This window comes from Ailuropoda melanoleuca, chromosome 12, assembly GCF_002007445.2.
Source record: "Ailuropoda melanoleuca isolate Jingjing chromosome 12, ASM200744v2, whole genome shotgun sequence".
NCBI lineage: Eukaryota > Metazoa > Chordata > Mammalia > Carnivora > Ursidae > Ailuropoda > Ailuropoda melanoleuca.
The window spans coordinates 64,214,400-64,226,836 of record NC_048229.1 but is presented as its reverse complement, the minus strand read 5'-3'; the positions used below and the strand labels follow the sequence as shown (position 1 = coordinate 64,226,836).

Here is a 12,437-nt window from a genome sequence, read left to right as displayed (position 1 = left end):
GGCCCTGGCTGTTGGGAATGGTCCAAGGGTAGGAGAGAGCAAGCAGCACACCTACTTATGTGTGTCCAGCAGGCAGGCCCTCTGGCAGCTTCCATCTCCATAACAACTGCCTTAGGGTCAGCAGTCAGCCTTTAACCGTTGAGCCAGGGTCCAGCCCACAGGTTCCTGCCATCATACCCGCCCACCAGCCAAATCTCCAGGCATGCCTAGACCTGTCTGAACTCTCAGAAGGTACAGAGTTCAGGCCTACCACCCCCCACTGCCCTCACACCCACTACTTAAGAATCAAAATCCCAAACAAAAATATCTTGTATGTGTGTGGTGCTTAGCACTTTCCAATACACTTTTCATATTCTGAATGTACTGGTTAGGATTTTTAGTTGCAAGCAAAAGTTACTAACTTTAACTGATGTGCACAGTAAAGGACATAAATTAAAAGACAGTGAGTAGCTCACAAAATCTCCAAGAGGGTAGAAAATCAGGCTTAGAAGCACACAGTCAGAAACAATGCCCTAAACCCCAATTCAACAGTAGTCTAAGAAGACATCATTGTGACCACTGAATCTGGAATTCCATCCCTGCCTCCTATACCACAGACACCCTCATACTGGGTGCTGCAGGAAAACTGCCGTCACTGGAAACTGAGATTGTACCCATCAAATCACTGAAAAGGTTGCAGAGCAGACCCTACTCCTTTGCTTCCAATTCAACATTGATGACTTATGGGCGGGACAGTGCCTTGGCCTCTGGGCCTGCCAGACTTACCTGGGATTGAACATTCTAGTCCGGCCACATATTTGCAGAGATGGGCAGCCAAGGTAGTGTGGCATGTGGGCTCTGCTGCTTCATGGACATAACTGGGGTCACGTGGGAGCCACTGGGACCCACTTCCACCTCGACATCTGTAGAGCCTGCCAAAAACAAGACAGATTTCCCCATGAGGTTGTAAAGTCTCCATTGCCAGGGATATGCAAACAGAGGCTGGAGAGCCATCTACCAAAAATCTTAGTTGAACTAGATGATGAATGCAATCCCTTGCAACTCTAAGATGCTATAAGCCTCCAATGTGTGCTAAACATCAGGCATGATCGACAAGATAGGACAATGGCCCTCCAAGAGCCTCCTAGGGACACAGTGAATTAACCAATGACAAGAAAAGAAAGAAAGAAAGAAAGAAAGAAAGAAAGAAAGAAAGAAAGAAAGAAAGAAAGAAAAAGGAAAGAAAGAAAAAGGAAAGAAAAGAAAAAGGAAAATGGGCACTTTTACTAGATATCAATTACATGCAAAAATAAAAAGAAGAATCATTTTATACATTACATTAGGCAAAACAGAAAGAAATGTCTACTGCTGGAGAGGCTGTATAAAGCTGGAACATTCTTGCTGCTGACTGGGTAAAATGGGTATCACTTTTTTTGGAAATCAATGTGGCAAATAGTATCAAAACACCAAAATTATTTTTAATTCTTCAATTCAATAACTGTTCACTTAGGAATTTACCTTAAGGAATAATTTAAAGGAAAACTGCTATTAACTTGGAAATATTCATTATATCATTATTAGTAATAAACATAAGCCTTAAACAGGGAAGAGATTAAGTATAGTATGGTTTTGATGGAATATTAGGCAATCATTACAGATGGTGTTTATAAAGAATCTTTGCCCCTTGAGGGCAAGTCCTGCATCCTGTTTACCACTATAGACCCAGCTCTGTCTGGAACACAAAAACAGCTCATTAGATATTTGTTGAATGAATGCATGAATGAACAACTGAAAAATGAATTCAATCTTAGCAAGAGAAAATGCTTATTACATGTTATGTTTAAAAAAGCAGAACTCGGGCGCCTAGGTGGCGCAGTCGTTAAGCGTCTGCCTTCGGCTCAGGGCGTTATGGGATCGAGCCCCACATCAGGTTCCTCCGCTGGGAGCCTGCTTCTTCCTCTCCCACTCCCCCTGCTTGTTCCCTCTCTCACTGGCTGTCTCTCTCTCTGTCAAATAAATAAATAAAATCTTAAAAAAAAAAAAAGCAGAACTCAAAGTTACATCTAAAACCATGATTTCCAGAATATAAAAGATATGAAAGACTATATAAATAAATAAATAAATATATGTATAAAAATATGTGTGTGTGTATCCTACGTGTAGACTGCAATGTGGAAAAATAAAAAGATGTTAAGATTATATTATATACTAGGGATGATGTATTATTCTTTTTTCTTTTTTAAGATTTATTTATTTGTCAGAGAGAGAGAGAGAGAGAGCACAAGCAGGGGGAGCGTCAGGCAGAGGGAGAAGTAGACTCCCACCAAGCAAGGAACCTGATGTGGGACTCGATCCCAGGAATCTGGGATCATGACCTGAGCCGAAGGCAGACACTTAAGCAACTGATCCACCCAGTGTCCCAACATTTTTTTTTTTAAGACAAAGATTGCTCAATGCAATTAACTGATTTTGTCATTTTTTCTTTAAAAATTATGAAGATCATTGTTCTCAATTAACATTTAGGTGCACATTTTATATTCTATACCAACTCCTGTAATTGTAAACTGAGCTGCTGTTTGGAAATCCTAAAGTTGGCTGCTTATTTGACTTGTCTTACATAGCTCACGTACAACACTCCTAAAGCATCACTCAGAAACCGACATTACTGATAGGAGACTCTTGTGGAAAGTCTGTATGTGCTGGCAAGATTATCTAAAAAACTAATAAAATCTTTGTAATCCTTTTCAAGGATGCAGAAAGGAAAATGGCTGCATTTCAAATTCATGGCATTTCAAAGGCATGAATTAAGCTCTAAGCTCTACATTTGAAAAAAAAATCAACACAAGTTCTCTAATTTATGTTCTAAACTGAGAAAACAAATCGTTGCTAAGAAATGAAATTTGCAAAATTCTTAAACACATTTTCTAGTTGATATGCACATACTCAAATCTACAAACTACACCAAAATACAAATTGCAGGAATCACTACATTGAACTTGGTTGATACAATTTCACCACGAAATCTAGAATTGTTTTTTGGTTTTGTTAAGTTTATTCGTAGACATTCTGCGTTATAGGTATGTATAAAACTGATCGTGTGTAGATGATGTTGAGATGATACTTCTACAAATATGTATAAGAAAGCTCATGGCTCTTTTTTTTAATTTTTTATTTTTTTTAAAGATTTTATTTATTTATTCGGCAGAGATAGAGACAGCCAGCGAGAGAGGGAACACAAGCAGGCGGAGTGGGAGAGGAAGAAGCAGGCTCATAGCAGAGGAGCCTGATGTGGGGCTCGATCCCATAACGCCAGGATCACGCCCTGAGCCGAAGGCAGACGCTTAACCGCTGTGCCACCCAGGCGCCCCAAGAAAGCTCATGGCTCTTATGAGGTTAAGAGGGCTTCTTCTTAGCTCCCCAACATCTTGATTTCTGAGACACTCATGTCAGAGGTCTCTGCACCCTATCCCTCTTCCTTACCATCTGTTAACTTCCCACTCACTATACAGTTTGACAAAAGGCTACTTGGGTTCCTCTCTCCTTCAAAGCATCTATCTTTCTGGGAGACCTGCTGATGACATACAAAATTGCCTTTCAGTGCTTTCCCATGACAATCCTCTGTCCACTCCAGCCACCCTGCCACTGTCCTTGGCCAGAGTTCCTCTACCTTTAGTCAGCACTGCCTGCCCTCCCTGCTCTTCCCTCCTACCCATCACATCTATCCTCTCACTACACTGAGAACTCCAACCCCCTCAGCTGCCCATTCTATCCTGGCTTCACCTCCTTCCTCTTGGTGAATGAGCACTTCTATCTCTCTTGTCAGTATCTCCAACTTCCTTGCTTTCTTGCTTTCCAGCAAAGCCAAGACCTGGATCAACCTCACCAGTAGCCTTCTCCATGCGCATCTTAGGGCTGACAGAATGCTGAAGAAAGCCTACAACCCTGCAAATTACTTGTCCCCACAAACCCATTGCCTCCAGCCTCATCAGGACCTCACCACTGCTCTGCAGGCTCTGTGGGTTGCTATTAGCTTTCCCTCCTCTTTTCCACAGCAGCTATCTTGAACATTTTCACTCTTTTTTCCAAGCTTTCCTTTTCATCCCATTTCCTCACGCTGAGCAGATACCCTTGTCTCTGACATCACATGAGAAGTAATGGCCAGTTTGAACTGCCTCCATTTCTTGAATCTACCTCCCAACTATCTACCTACTGACCTACCAACTTACCTACATCTCCAACTCCTCCTTCCTTTTTCCCTTCCCATATTAAAGGAAAAGTGGGCCCTTCTCCTGCCTGAGACTGACTCTGAACCCCACCACCTCCCACCGTCTTGCTGACCTCACTCTACCCTTCAACCCTTCCCTTTCCTTTATTTTCAACTGTCCCTCTACTGGCTTTTTCCCATCAGCATTTTTGAATGTCCTTAATCTCTCCCAACTTAAAACAAAATTGTCTCTCAACTCTACATCCTTTCTGGTTTTCTCCCTCCTCCCCTTCAAAACCATTCCCAAGAGTTAGCTACACTGGTATTTCCCAAGGGACCTTGGTTTTCTCTTTGACCCTCTCTAGTGAAGAATTTCATCCATTCCCATGGTTTCAATTATGATGTGTATGCTCATAACTTGATAACTTAAGATTCTTTTTCTGGATCACACCTCTCAAGGATGGCAGGCTCTCAGGATCTGTCTTTTGGGTCTTAATTAGTTTTAAAGCAATAGTCCCTCTGGTTATTTCTTCTTTGGCCATGAATTTCCAAATATTAAGGCATCCTCCCAAGCCAACTTCCAAATCACCTACTGGACATCTCACCCGGATGTCTCCTGCTCACCTCAAACCCACCTGCTGCTTAATTATTCCTCACCTCAGAGGAAAATACCACCATCCATCCACCAAGTTTCCCAAGACAGACACCTGGGCATCACCCTTGACTCGCCACTCTCCTCTGTGCCCTCAGCTCATCACTCACAAGTTCTTTCAATATTTACCTCCTTAATACATTTGAGACCTGCCCTCTCTTTTCTATCTTCATAGCTACTGTGCTGGGTCACTGCAGCAGCTTCTGACCTACATCCCAGCCTCATCTTCTGTCCATTCTCCACCCGGGCCCTAGACCTTTTCAAAATGCATGTCTCGTTAAAAACCTTCATTATCTTTAGAATAAAGCTATAGTACACTAGCGTAATATACTAGGCTCTTCAACACCTAGCCCTGGTTAATCATTCCAATCCCACGTCTGAGATTCAACATTCTGGTTAATCCCCTCATTACTTAATTAGAAGACCTATGGAATTTCACTGAGACCTTTCTTTCCTCTTTAACAAGGTAGGAGACTAGCTCAATGTTCCCCTGGAATCCTTTATAACTCTAGCTTCCAGGCAGCTAGAATTCCATTCTCTTAGGCTTCTCTGCTCTAAAACCACCCTTTAAAAAATGACAAAACAAATATATTGAGCATATGCCTGACTAAAATCATACAACTAATAAGAGAGAGAGTGGAAATTTGAGCCCAGATTACCCAGGACATTACCTTATGCCTGTTTATTCACAATCAAACCAGTTTCTGATAATCCAAGATGAAGAACATTTGTTAAAGTGCTTAATATTTGTGAAGTGCTTTACATAACGCACTTCACTTATCTATTACAACATTGTCAAATAAGCAAACTTCAGATCTGATAATGTAGTTTGTGCAAGGTCACACAGCTAGTATATGGGTTTGGATTCCCCCACCTCTATCTTATTAGCTGCTCCCTAACACCAATAAATAGCATTTTACAACTGAAGAATCAGGTCCAGTCCAGGGTCACACATCTCATCACAGGCAAAGTCAGAATTAGAACCCAGCTTTTCTTACTCTACTTGGCTGGACCAATGCTATTTTAGTTCCTGCTTTCTGGAAGGATCATGGAACCCTGGCTTTTTCACTATTAGAAACAATTTCCTGAAAACTAGCATTACTCCTTAAGTGCTAAGCTGACCTTCAGAGTTTCAGTTGTGGCTCCAGGCAGTCTTCTTTACCAGCCTTCTGTTGATATTCTGCCAATGTTCTGTTGACGCCCACCCTGTGGTCTAGTCTTCCCCCACCTGTTTTCCAACAACCTTTACTCTCATTGCATCCACATAATTCGACACTCTGCAGCACAAATCCCATTTCCCCCTGCCTCCTTATAGTTTTCTCATCTCCAGTAATGAGGCCTCATCTGTTTACCCAGCTCTAGTGGCCTTCCCTCATGATTTAGCCTGGATCAAAGCCTCTTTGCCATGCCTCTTAGAGTTCCTGTTAGTTCTTCCCCAAATGCAATCCATTTTACTCATTCCTCCATCCTAGTCTTCCCTCCATGGATGTCGTCAACTCAAGGATGACAGGGTTTCTTTTCCTCAGGATCTGTCTTTTTGGTTTGAATAAGGTTCAGGGTAATAGTCCCCCTGGTTATTTCTTTGCCCATGAATTGATTATACCCATATATTACGGAATTCTCCCAAGAACGCTTTAGCTGAAATACACCCAAAAGTCTGGATGGGGTGACATATGAAGCATGTGTGGGATTAATTGGACCATCTGGCCAACACCAGACCCCTGAGTGGAAAAAGATCCAGAAAAACAAAAACAAAAAATATTAACTAACAAGGCGGGACATCACCACCAGGGCCCTATGATGCTGAGCAGAGAACTGAAAGAAGGGCAGGGATCTCAGACTGTCATTACTTCATAACTGACAGGGGCAGAAGATCTTTCCCAGAAAGGGAGTGGGAGGTAGGGAATTTAGGCACAGAAAGGAGAAGGGCAAACAGCTAGAAATAGAGGAACATGAAGAACTGATGACATTTAGGGGAGAATTGACAAGACTTCCAAGTAATGATTGGCATGAATCTATCAATCCCTAGCGTCATAGGATTGTAAGGGCTCCCAAAGTATCAGGCAAAATTCCAATCCACTGTATGAATGACACGAATATTTCCTCACAGTGTGGCATCCCTCTAGTTGAACGCTTTCAGCAATGGGAAATGTGCAACCTTAGGAAATTAAGGCATGGAGTGTGAGTAAAATTCAATTAATGTTCAATTCCTTTTCAATCCCTTTTCAACTCAACAAATATCTAGGAAATACCTACTATGTGCCAGACACTATAGGCATGGGACTGTAAGTATTTTTTTTTAAAGATTTTATTTATTTATTCGACAGAGACAGACAGCCAGCGAGAGAGAGAACACAAGCAGGGGGAGTGGGAAAGGAAGAAGCAGGCTCATAGCAGAAGAGCCTGATGGGGGCTCGATCCCACAACGCCGGGATCACGCCCTGAGCCGAAGGCAGACGCTTAACCGCTGTGCCACCCAGGCGCCCCGGGACTGTAAGTATTAATAATATAGACATGGCCCCTGTTCTGTGGATCTTAAAATCTAATGCAAAAGATGGATACATAAACAGGCAAGTAGAAAAGGGGAAGTAGAGGGCGCGACTCACACACAAGGTGGGGTACCTAATAATGGAGCCAGGCATCTAGGAAGGCTTCACGGATGAGGCAACATCTAGGCTGGGGCTTGAAGAGTGCGAAGGGTTAGTCGAGTGCAAGGGTGGAAAGAACCACCAGAGCGAGAGAAAACGGGTGGTTAAGGCTTCCCAGCTCCCAAAGAAGTTCAGAGTGTTGCAAGAACAAGGTGGTCACCAGATTTAGAAGGGCTTTTAGAGCAATGTTGAGAGGAGTGTGGGCTTAATTCCACAGGCAACGGGAAGCATGTGTAGCGCCCTCTGGCTACTCTGCGAGAAATGTTGCGGTAACAGGGATGGCGTAAAGAGGCCAAGACTCCGGGAGGGGAAGACTGGTTGAGAAGGCCTCCTTGACGGTTCAAGGGATATGACCAAAAGTAAAACGCTCCTCTATGATAAATCGAGACAAATATAAAGGGATAAAGTTCAGAAGGCCACACTCTGAAGCCACAGGTTTCCTCCGTCCTCTCACCTTTGCTGGGCAAACCAAAGCGGCTCGACCTCAGTTTGCCCCACACCGCGGACTGTGGGCAGGGGGACGGATCCACGCCCTTCTTCTCAGATAGGAAAACTGAGGCCCAGAGTCCTATGGTGGGTATCGAGGAGAAAAAAATCGAAACGCCCTCCCAAGAGGCTGCCCGAAGTCACGCACAATCCGAGGGTCCCGCGGTCGGCCCCATTTCTCCGTCAGCCATCCCCAACCAGCCGCCTTTGCTATGGAAACAGTCCTCCCGCCCTCCTCAGCGCCCAGGTTTCTTCATGCATACTGGGAAATGCAGTCCACCTTCGGTTACCCGCCCGCGGCATAAGCCCTCTCCGAGTTCTTAAAGGACTACGAGTTCCAGAAGGCTGTAGAAAAACTCCGGCAGTCTCTGGGGGATGCTGTCCTGACGGAGAGCCGGAGAAACCTGAGGGCTGGGCGGAAGAGAGCGGAGGAGGCACCCCCCCAATGGGCGGCCTCCTGGGCGTGGCCAGGATCACCATTGGCTACTGAGGCGCAGGGGAGGCGGAGTCAGCGGAATGAGGCGCGGAGCTGTTCGCCGCTCCAGGTGCTGAGTCCGAGGGAGGCTCCGGACGCGAGAGCTGCGGTCTCCGCCGCCGCCGCTGCTGCCGCCGCTGCCGCCGCCACCGCGAGAGCCACCGCGGGAAAGCCGGGGCAGTGAGGACCCCGGAGGAGCTGGTTGCGCTGCCAAGCGCTGACAGACCTCCTTCCTCTTTGAGGTCGGTGCTGCTGGGTTCGCTTTTGTTTTATGGGGGGCGGGGGGAATGAACTGATATTTGAGGGGGCCTGGGGAGTTAATGGGACCTCTCCTCACCGCCCTCAGGACCATCTGTCCCGGAGAGCTGCTGACTGACTCCTCGAGGGCCTCCCTGTGGCCCGGCGTCTGAAGTCAGAGCAGCTTGGGATAGTTTTTGTTTTATGGTGGAGGGGTAGTGTGAGAGTGTGAGGGGCAAAGGCTGGGGGGACCCCCCATCTCTACTGAGAGGGCGTTGGGGAGCTTGGAGCCTTCCCCCACCCCCGTGCCTGAGAACGAGGCTGCTTGGATTACTGAGGATGGGAGGGAGTGTTATGGGATGAAAGGTTCAGAGAAAGGGAGACCCTTCCCCATAATACCTGTACTGCTTGAGGTTACAAAGGGAGTCTGGGTGTAATGGATGAGATGGGGGACTCCTCCTCCTCCGCTCAGACCCTCCTGGGCTTATTGAGGAGGGGCTGTTTGGGATGTCAGAAAGATCCTTTCCGTGCCTACCCCTTTCCTAAAGCCTACGTTTTTGTGAAGAGGGGAAACGGGATGGGGATGGAGACAGGGGACTCTTCCCCCTCCCACTTGGACCCGCCTAGGTTATTGGGGGGTGGGGGTTGGGATGCGAGGAGCGAAGGCCGGGAAACCCCTCCCCACCGTGCTCGAAATCGCCGGCCCAGGAAGGCACTGATGGATTCTCGGGGTTCTTCTCCATGCTCAGGGCCCCTCGCCTAAGGTGCGAGTGACCTGGGTGTGGATGTGCGGTGGGGGAAAGTAAGAGGGGTGGAGGGAATCCTCCCGACCTCTCCCTACACGAGCCTTACCTCCTAGACCCTCTCTACCTGGATCCAGGCCAGGGACCAAAAGTCGAGACGACCCTCCCTGCCCAGCCCCGCCCCGTCCCGCCCGGCGACCCGGCTCCCGCACCGCGGCAGAATGCCAGACGCGATGGGCACGTGCGGGCTGGACGGGGTGGGTCCCTTCCCTAGCACTCCGAAGCTCGGGGCAGATGACCCTTGCGCCTCCAGATCTTTGGGGCTGCTAGGCTTCACGCGGGGCGCGCCTCAGATCTGGCTACCGAAACCCGCTTCCAGGGCGCACGGCTGCCGCTTCGGGAACCGGGGTTTTGCGCTCGGCCCAAGCATCCTCGGTAGGACAAAGCGGCGGTCGCTGCACTGGCGGGCCTGCGCCACCCGCTGGGCGGGGGGCGCGGCCAGGGAAGGGGGGGCTCCGGGCGCGGCGCAGAGAGCTTCCGCGGAAACATGCCAGGAGCCAGGCGGGAGACAAAGCGCGCTCGCTCCTCTCGGGCCTGCGCGAACCGGGATGGAAAATCCCGAGGGAGGAGGCGGCTGCGCCCTGCCTTGGTACTATGCCCCGCACCCTTCTTTCCGGCACACCACCCCCTACGCCGGCCTGGCACCCCAGGATGCCATGTGTGCGATGGTAATCGGGTCCCTTCTGGGGGACATTCAAGACCTGTGACCGCGAGGACAGGGACAGGCGGGGGGGTTCCGCCTGGAGGGGAGGGTCTCAGGATTCAGGAGACCTAAGTGGGCCAGGGTCTGGAGGGGCATCCTGACTGGATGACGCCCTGTCGCCCCATCAACCATGTTAGGTCAAGTTTGATTCCCGGGTTTGAGTGTGTGTGTGTGTCACTGTGTGTTTGCATGGGTAATGATGTGGGTCAGAGTGTGTGAACGTGTATGACTGGGTAAATGTGCCCGTGTGTGCTCCACTGTTCATGTGTGTGTCATGGTGAGCTTGTGAATCTGGCTGTGTGTGCCTGTGAGAAGAGCAATCACTTACTGCTGACCATAGATGTTGGGTGTGGGGGCAGGGTGGTAACCCCTTCCACTCTAAACCCAGGGTAATAAACTAAGGTCCCAGTGGGTGCCCTCAGGGTGAAGGTAGCTTCAGGCTGCCTTGGACCTAGCCTGCATGCCTGGGTGTGGCCCAGAAGATAGGACCTCACAAGTATGTGGAGCCCTCTTCCGCCTTTCCCCGGTCTCAGGTCGGACCCTAACATCCGTTACCATTGCCCAGCCCTTCCCATCCCTCAGAAACCTTATCCTGTTCTAATGGGCTGCCCTGGGCCCAGAATTCCACACCACCTCTCCACATGGGCTTCCAAGTGGGGCTTGGGGCGCTCATCAGCACAGTCCTTTATGATGTGGGTGCAGATTTTGTGGCAAGGCAAATTTTGTCACTTTGGCCTTCATGTCTGGAAGGGCCATAGGTCTGGGGTTGCTGGTCGTTGGCAGGTAGCCTCTCAGTAATACCAGGTATACTCACAGAGAGGGCATGAGTGAGACACAGAGATACCACTATGATTGGGCACCCCTAGAGGATAAGGACAGCCCTCCCAGACATGCCCATTCCCAGCAAGTGACCTCAATTTCATAGTACTTTTACAGCAAAGGTTTTGTGTGACTTTGAGATAATCCCCACCAGAGACCCCTTTCCCATAGGATGAGGGGCTAGGCCATTGTCAGTGGAACCACGGAAGAGCAGTTACCGGACAGTAGAGCCACCATCCAGCCCAGCCCTGCCTGTTCGTCTCCACTACAATATCCACTGCCGGTACCCACAGCGACCTCTACCGGGAAAAGTAGTAATTTTGCAACTAACACTCCCCCATAGTGTGGAGGTTCAGGATGGGTGTGGGCACTGTTAGGTAAAAATCACAAACGCTTTTATTTGGGGGCTCCCTATCTGCCCTTGGAATCCTAGGTTGACGTTCTTGATGACAGTTCCTTCAAACTAGTTCAAACAGTGGAACTGCCACTGTCCTTGCCCATATAGAAATATTTAAAGGGACACCTGGGTGTCTCAGTCACTTAAGCATCTACCTTCAGCTCAGGTCATGATCCCAGGGTCCTAGGATCGAACCCCACATCGGGCTCCCTAAGCAGGGAGCCTGCTTCTCCCTCTCCCGCTTCCCTTGCTTGTGCTCCCTCACTCTCTCTGTCAAATAAATAAATAGAATCTTTTTTTTTTTCAAAGGAGGGGAAGAAGTATTTAAAGAGAGCCAAAATGCCTTTGTCCAAGTTTCTGTCCAGGGGCGGACATCAAATCTGTTTATAAGGAAAATGTGTGGAAAATACTTAACAAGCTCAGGGTGTTTTAAGCGTCTTTCTTATCTCTTCCTCTCTCACTATGATTCCCACCCCCCCATTCTTATTCCACTTTATCGTCCTCTCTTCCTTATTAGTCAATAACATATTTTCAAAGGTAAGCCTTCTTTTACTAGTTGACAATATGGCCCAGAAAATGCAGAACTCAGGAGGCTATTACTAAGTGCAAAGAACTGGCAAACACTGGCTCTTCCAGACCTAATGATGGGAGTCGGGGAGATGGATGAAACATGATCTGTCTTAAATCCTCATCTGGTGACATGTGTCTCTTCTCCCAGAATTGCTCTGAAGGGATTTCACACAGCCACAAAATCTTTAGAGCTCCTCAAAGGAGAGGAGGTATTTAAATACCTGGTATTGTTCTTACTTTGGCATCCATGTGATTTGCATTGAACTATGTGACTCAGTATCATAAAGTAAAAATAGGACTTAATCTCTTCCTTGCCTGTTAAGAAGGTGACTGCATGTGTGTGTTGTGTTCTGCACTAGAGAGTGGAAAGCTAAATTATCTCATAAATTGAGCCACCTGCTTATTCTGATTAGAGAATGGTGCTTAACATCACCTACAGGCAATAACATTATTTTATGTTTCTT

At 47.6% G+C, this 12,437-nt stretch overlaps 1 protein-coding gene and 1 long non-coding RNA gene across 3 annotated transcripts in view; one reads left to right on the top strand and one right to left on the bottom strand.

The window, feature by feature from the left end:
- Positions 1-8,346, bottom strand: part of LOC105239323 — a 69,276-nt gene extending 60,930 nt beyond the window's left edge. For both annotated transcript variants that reach the window (XR_004619252.1, XR_858168.3), the window contains exons 1-2: positions 7,938-8,346; positions 766-911 (exon numbers count right to left, since the gene is read on the bottom strand). This is a non-coding gene — a long non-coding RNA (uncharacterized LOC105239323). The remainder of the gene's footprint in view (positions 1-765; positions 912-7,937) is intronic.
- Positions 8,347-8,522: 176 nt separating this feature from the next.
- SMPD3 (sphingomyelin phosphodiesterase 3) overlaps positions 8,523-12,437 on the top strand; it is a 77,440-nt gene continuing 73,525 nt past the window's right edge. The window contains exon 1 of the mRNA XM_002923209.4: positions 8,523-8,686. The gene's annotated coding sequence lies outside the window, so the exon portion shown is untranslated. The remainder of the gene's footprint in view (positions 8,687-12,437) is intronic.